Genomic DNA, 7,413 nt, shown 5'->3' with positions numbered 1-7,413 from the left:
CTTCGCCCCACAGCAACAGCAAGGAGAGGAATGTTCTTGGAGAGACTAAATTTAGACCCAATGTGCTGTACCATCAATCCCGATTAACTGAGGAGCCGCACTCATTGTGGGAAGAATATGGCTGAACGTTGAATCCAGGTTACATAAGTGCTACTTTGTATTTCACTGTGGCTTGGAAATGAAGGAACTTAAATATTTCTGAGAGCCCCGTATTATGCCTCATTAAGTCCACTATAAAGCTTATTCAGTACTTCATGCACTAACTTAATATCTGCATGGAGAATGTCCCCAACCTACTTGAAATCTGTCATTGTACTGAAGTAAATGATAAAGATGCCTTTAAAGGAGAATTCCGGTTGATTTCAACATGTAGCTCTGTTGTTTGGAAATGTGGAGTGCTGTCAGTAGAGAGAAAAACAAAACCAATCGGTGCTGTCTACACCGTGTTGTCCTCCTGCTAGAGTTAGCACCCAACAGGCTTAAACAGGGCAAGTTTTAAATGTGTTTTAGCCCCTAAAGATGTTCAAAATTTAATTAAAAGTGCCTACCCATGTGCAGTGATACCTTTACAGTGAACCCAGTGAATCTGATTGCAGTAGAAGTGAAAGAAATGCATGAAGGTTCTGCTAATTCCGCTCTGTTTAGTTCCAGTGTTGAGACGGCAGTTGGAGAGCTTCGGGACCGACTACAAACTACAACACAGAAAAGAGATAAAACTAAAATATGTAGGCTATTAATTTAGTGATCAAATAAGGTAGTGTCTCCAAACTTACCTCAATTCTAACTTGTCTCCCCCTAGTTGTACTACAGCACTTAAATAAGATTAAAAAAAATAAGCATATGCTTATTTTTGAAAATGGGTTTGTATTTATTTTTGTTGTTGTAGTTTGTAGACGGTCCCGAAGCACTCCTTGCAGTATCAACACCGGAAATAAACAGAGCTGAATTAGCACCATTTTCATGCATTTCTTTCACTTCTACTGCAGTCAGATTCACCTTGTTCACTCGGAAGGAATCATTGCACACGGGTAAGCACTTTTAATGACATTCTGAACATTGGAGGCTAAAAATATGTTTAAAACTGGCCCTGTTTAAGCCTGTTGGGTGCTAACTCTAGCAGGAGGATAACATGGTGTAGACAGCACTGATTGCTTTAGCTTGTCTCTCTACTGACAGCCCAATTTACAAACAACAGAGCTACGTGTTGAAATCAACCGGAGTTCTCCTTTTAAGATTCTGTTTAATGGACACTAGTTGGTGAACTCTAACACAGACATCATTACAAAAGTATATTATTTTGGTAATTCTCCCGTGTTTTAGCACTCGGCCACGGTAGCTGGTCTTTATACCCTGTCTACTTAAACTACACCTAATCGCACCAATTTGAATTTTCTGTCCACCAACAGTCCGAAAGTGCTGAATAAAGCTGAACTCCAGACTTCAAAAAGTCAAGACTCAATTTCCATTATGTGTTAGAGTCTACACATGTAATATCATTATCTTATTCTGTGTGCAAACCACAGACATGTACATGTCAAAAAGTGGCAAATTACATTATAGCACATTGTGTGCTAGACTCATTTAAGGATTTGACTTGTGTAATTACGTTTTACATAACAGGAATTGCGAATTGTATCTTACAACTTTTACATTTTTTTCTACATAAAGATTTATATATTGGTGTTGTGACACACACACACACACACATACACACACAATTATTCATACAAATAACTACATTTTTTACTAAGAGCTGTATTACCTTTTTACACAGAGGCTTGTGTCTCAGTCTGACATTTTCATTTTCATCACCTCATACATTATGAATGAATCATAACATATTAACAAATGTCTAACAGGCATTTAAATATTACTTTTTTCATTTAATCATGAATTAAATTGACTTGAAGAGATTGTGAAAACTATAGTTTGATTTTATACTGGATCTACAAGATCTGCTCCTGTTTGCTTTTCTTTAAACCGTTTTGTCTTACGGGGGTTATCAGCAAATAGTAGTGCCTTGCAGTCTGTGTTAGTGTGTTCAGTAGAATGCATTTTTACTGTTTAACTGATTTATCATATGTGAACATTGAATGATAAACCTAAACTTTGAGGATATGGGTAGCTGGTTTTAATAACACTGTATCACCAAATAATAAATATTGTATGTGACAAATTACAATACATCTTTATCTGTTTAAAACCTACTTTATTTGACATTCACTCTTTAAAAAATAGGGCCCTTGATGTGCTTTGCCATTTGATCCCCTATTAATGCACATGAGCCATCTGGGTACTAACAGGCCACAGCCAACCTATTTAACATTCATTCATTCTCCTTCAATCACTCTTTACAAACAATTACCAAGTTATAAATTCAAAGCTTATTGACAACAAGGCTGCTTAACATGTTAAGGTTACCATGACAACATGGCATGCCAAAATAAAATGTGTCTTGGAGTTTATTCACAGTCTGAAGTATTTCTTGGTTTTGGAAAAGAACATGGTGTTTCTTTCCTGTTCTTATAGTCACATTTCCATGTCAACATGCGTGTCACACAGACATCGAAATAACGTGGTAATGTGGTTCTTGGTTGAAAGTTGCTCTGCTGGCGTACACAGCAAAGCCTTCCTCATTAATAGCAGAGTAAATGCCATTTGCATTAACCAAAAATTGTGATGGATTTTTCTTGTCAAACATGCATGTAATCCGTTCCAGCTTAATCAAATATTCATTCAAATGCCTTGTTCCTGAAATAGTGCAATAGTTAACGCTTCACTTAGTGGGGGGAAATACAGTATTGATTAATACCCCTTGTTTCATTTGCATGCAGCCTACTGTGTCTTGACTTGTGCAGATGTAATTTTCCTGAACTCTCTGAGCTGATGGTGGCACAATTCATCATGTAAATAAAACGCATCAACATTACACTGCTGTTTTCATAAGAGACATTTATAACATTAATATATTAACTGAACTTACAGTGTCACTTTTGTTTGCACAGGGCTTGTCAAATTACCGGTCTGTGTCATTCTTTACACAAGCTGTGCTCTCAGTTGTGAGGTCATCCTTCATTCACAGCCACTCAAAAAATCTCAAATTACAATCCAGCTGCGGCACCTATTCTCTCAGCTCCGCAGGAGTGTCTTCTCTCCCCAGTGGAATGGAGATGTGACTGCCTTACGAGGCTAAGGGATACATTAACTCCCTCCTTTCAGGTCAGGGTTGGCTGTCTCTCTGTGGAAAGAGCTTCTGTCTTGTTACATTCTGACTGATGGATGGGCAGGTCACAACAATCACTCAAACTGAGTCCTGCGCCTGTCAAAGGTCTCAGACCTACCAGATCACTATCCATAAGTCACTTCGCCCTCTTGGTCCTAGCCCGTTTTGGTCAGCATTTTAATCCACATAAGGGTTCCCGGAAGAGAATAAAAGCCAAATGAATGCTGCGTGTTGTTAGAACATCCTTAAATTTGTTGCGATAGTAAAATATAGCTTTTACACTTTATTTGACTGAAAAGATTGTGCAGTGTTTGCCATCACTTGGGTCTCTTCAGTCCCAGCTGTCAAATCAAAGTGAAACAACCCAGTGTTTTTCTGTCAACAATTGTTATCTTTTGCTGCACATCCTACTGACATTCAGTGTAGAGGGCTGAATACATTGTAGCACAGGTGGAGCAACCTGATGTCAGACTGACAGAGTCATAAGTAATGAAACCAAGCAGGGATCTGCACCGCTCACACCGCCCAGGGACAGCCAGCCACCCAAGAACACAATTCCCCATAGTCGGTAAAGGATAATGTTATTAAATTAATGGCCAGCCCGATTATAAACATAATTCTTTTTGTCCACCTGTAAAGGATGGAAAGTGTGGACACGGCCTGCCATAATGCTTAAATGACAGCTCCTTGTTTACTGAAATCCAAGTCAAGTTATGTTTAGGGCTGCACGATTATGGCCAAAATGATAATCACGATTATTTTGATAAAAATTTTGATCGCGATTATTCTCACGATTATTTGTTGATTTTAACCAAAAAAGTTTTTTTGTCACATTGGCTATTTATAACTGCGGGAGGGAGTGTGATGGACACTACTCACAGAGAGACGGCTGATCATTATGAACGGGTCCAGCACGGGTTAAACGACGGATAAACACGTCGTGTGTATGAAACGTCTGTATCGTCACTGCGCTGCATTTTTATGAACTAAGATATTCTGGCCATGGGTCACATCTCTGGCCCAGGTCCAGCAGCTCCATCTCACACGCTGTTACTCTACCAACGGAAGTTAGTTGCATTCAATAACTTCTTCTGTGTTCTTCGCCGTGGCCGCCGCGATAGCAGAGAGTTACCAGCGGAAACACTGGTACAAATACAGGTTTGCCCCCTCATACTTAACAATATCCAGCTGTGTTAATAAAATATTAAAGCTGTGGACAAATGTCAGAAGTGTGGACCGGGCCGCTGTGTGGCGGGGCTGCGCGGAGAGTAAGAGGAAAGAGAGCAGAAATCCAACACAGGCACGGCTTTACAGACGAAATGGGACATGTAACTCAAAATTAAACCATATCCATATAAACAACAGTGCAGCGGATGCGAGGACATTAGCACCGGTGCGTCCTAGAGGAGCTAACAGCTAACAGATGCTACTAGCACCGACTAGCACTGGTCACTGCTGTTGTCTGAAAAACTACAGACGGGACAAAATGTTGCGTTTACTGGTAAACTGTTAAGATTGACGTATAACCGACTGCTATCTGTTGAGTTTTCCCCCCGTTACTCTGTCCTCTGTGACTGTCTCCATCTAGAAACTTAGCTGCACGGGGTGCAGTGAACTACTCTGACTGGCTCATGAGCAGACGGTAGTAGCGGTAAATTGGCTTTGTAAAAAACCCGGAGCGTTCTATGAAATGACGCTTTAAAAAAATAAACGCTCGATCACTCAAATTTGATCGTGGGAAGTCAAAATCGTGATCGCGATTAAAATTAGATTAATTGTGCAGCCCTAGTTATGTTCATATTAATCACATTTATGGGTAAAACCGAAATACCTTTTTTGTTATGTAAGGCAAGGCAAGGCAGCTTTATTTGTATAGCACATTTCAGCAACAGGGCAATTCAAAGTGCTTTACACGAAATCAGTTAAACAGATAAAACACAAGTACAAACAGTTAAAAATCATAAACATTAAAAATTTATAAAACACATGATTAGGACACATAAAACACAAGAATAAAAGTTACAGTGCAGCATAAGAAATGTAAAGAAATGAGCAGTCATTTAAAGAAAGGCAGCATCAAAAAGAAAGGTCTTCAGCCTTGATTTAAAAGAACTGAGAGTAGCAGCGGATCTGCAGGTTTCTGGGAGTTTATTCCAGACATGAGGAGCATAGAAACTGAAAGCTGCTTCACCGTGTTTAGTTCTGACTCTGGGGACAGAAAGTAGACCTGTCCCAGATGACCTGAGAGGTCTGGGGGGGTCATAGTGTAGAAGCAGATCCGAAATGTATTTTGGACCTAAACCGTTAAGGTCCAAAATAAACCGTTAAACAGAGAATAGTAGAAAAGCATCACTGTGGAGAAGCTGAAACCAGCAAAAGTTCAGAATTTTTTGCTTAATAAATGACTTCAGAGATGATAATGGTCAACGATTTTTCTTTCTTTCTATTGATTAATTGACTGTGGGGTGGTGGACACCCCGGTAGGCTTATGGTTAAAGGCTTGACTACATTGGAGACGTTACAGTTGCGTTTTTCAGTTGCCCGTCTTATGCTCAAACGACACTTAATTTGACACTTTAATTAATACTAATACTGTCTATACAAGCTGCATAACAGGTCACAAGTCACTGCTGACCCAAAGCAGATTTTTACTTACAGTGATTGTGTGTTGGGCTCTGAGCATTGCCAAAACGCGGGTCACCTACACTCAATAACACAGTGACAGTAAGAGTGTTACTCATTAACATACAATATCATCATAAATATGTACTGTGTAATCAGTGAAGGAGACAACAAGACACAGAGCCAGGTATAAAGAGGTATGTGATGTACCTATGATGTCTGTTGTCCCTGCAGAGCCAATGCTGTATTTCTACTCATTTTAATTAAGCAATGTTCTTCGAACAGGACTGCGGTTCTGTTTCCTCTGCACAGCTACATTTCCACTCTTGAATGTCTGTGGTGATCTCTCAGGGTTGTAAACTGGACTCCTTTGTCAGGATTAACAAAGTGCCTGCGGTGACAAATAGTGTGATGTTCATATCCTGCCTCTGTGAGGGTGTCAGAGAATATCCGCTGGATATCAATACACCCTTAGTTAACCTGAAGCTGACAAGGAGCCAACTGTAACCACACTATGTCCATTGTTGTTACAAACGCACCATCATGTTCATTATTTTTATATATATATAATTTTTTTTCTTTTATATACAAATGTGATACCAAATGCCTCATGACAGCAGTAACAATACATTTAAAAACTCACATTGATATTGTCTTAGACTGCAAAAAGGATGACTAAATATGATTTTAGTTGGGCTTTAACCAAAGTAGCCTATTTTTTTTTTAACCTGCTTTGTAATACTAAGGTTAAACCCGCAATAATAGATTTTTGGCCACATAGGTAATTGTCCCAGCTGCCCCAAAATTGACATTATTACCTTATAACCTTGCCATGTACTTGTTGACAGACACTTGCTCAATTATCCATTCAAAACACACAAAGCAAGATTAGCATTTATTTGTCATGACTTTGGTCATTTGACAGAATGTCAACTTGTCTCCTACTAGTTGTACTACAGCACTTACATTTAATAAATAAGTTAAATTAATTAATATTTTTGTTGTATCTCTTTTCAGTGTTGTAATTTGTGGACTCATCTTACTGCCGGTAGCAGTAGCTGCAGAGAGCAGAAGCCAGCATCCAAGTGTTATTTAAATAAAATTCTGGTGTACTTACAAACTTTCCAATCCATCATTGTATGAGTACATAACCTATTTGTACTACTGTTGAAGTTTGGTATCATTTTGGGCATTATTAGTGGAGTAATTTACGAAATACACAGTTGGTTCCATTAGCGCCTGCACTAAGCTAATCAGCTGATAACGTTAACTTGCCCAATGTTAGAGTCAGGTATAAAAAGCTTCTGGGGGCTTCTTTGGCTTGAGGTCATGGTGCAAAGGACCCTAGGGTGAAACTACTATGAACCATCGCTGGAAGGTACTACAACGAGTTGGGTAATAATTCTCCTTAAGTTCATCACCATAAACACTGGACACAAAGGATCAGAAATGAAAAAGACATTTCTAAGTGAAATACTTTCCCTGGCATTTGAAAACTTTTGGTTACTCCAGCATACAGTCTACATTATGGGTCAGTATATCAGAATGATAGCACTATCTGTTGGCCT

General features: G+C 39.1%; 1 long non-coding RNA gene across 1 annotated transcript; it reads right to left on the bottom strand.

The window, feature by feature from the left end:
- Positions 1 to 569: 569 nt before the first annotated feature.
- Positions 570 to 7,209, bottom strand: LOC116699163 (uncharacterized). Its single transcript, XR_004334385.1, has 3 exons — positions 6,780 to 7,209; positions 3,201 to 3,205; positions 570 to 780 (listed from the first exon to the last, which is right to left on the bottom strand). It is a non-coding gene; the product is annotated as an uncharacterized LOC116699163 (long non-coding RNA).
- Positions 7,210 to 7,413: the final 204 nt, after the last annotated feature.

This window comes from Etheostoma spectabile, chromosome 12, assembly GCF_008692095.1.
Source record: "Etheostoma spectabile isolate EspeVRDwgs_2016 chromosome 12, UIUC_Espe_1.0, whole genome shotgun sequence".
Classification (NCBI taxonomy): domain Eukaryota; kingdom Metazoa; phylum Chordata; class Actinopteri; order Perciformes; family Percidae; genus Etheostoma; species Etheostoma spectabile.
The sequence above is the reverse complement of the archived record's forward strand: the minus strand, read 5'-3'. Positions and strand labels throughout refer to the sequence as shown.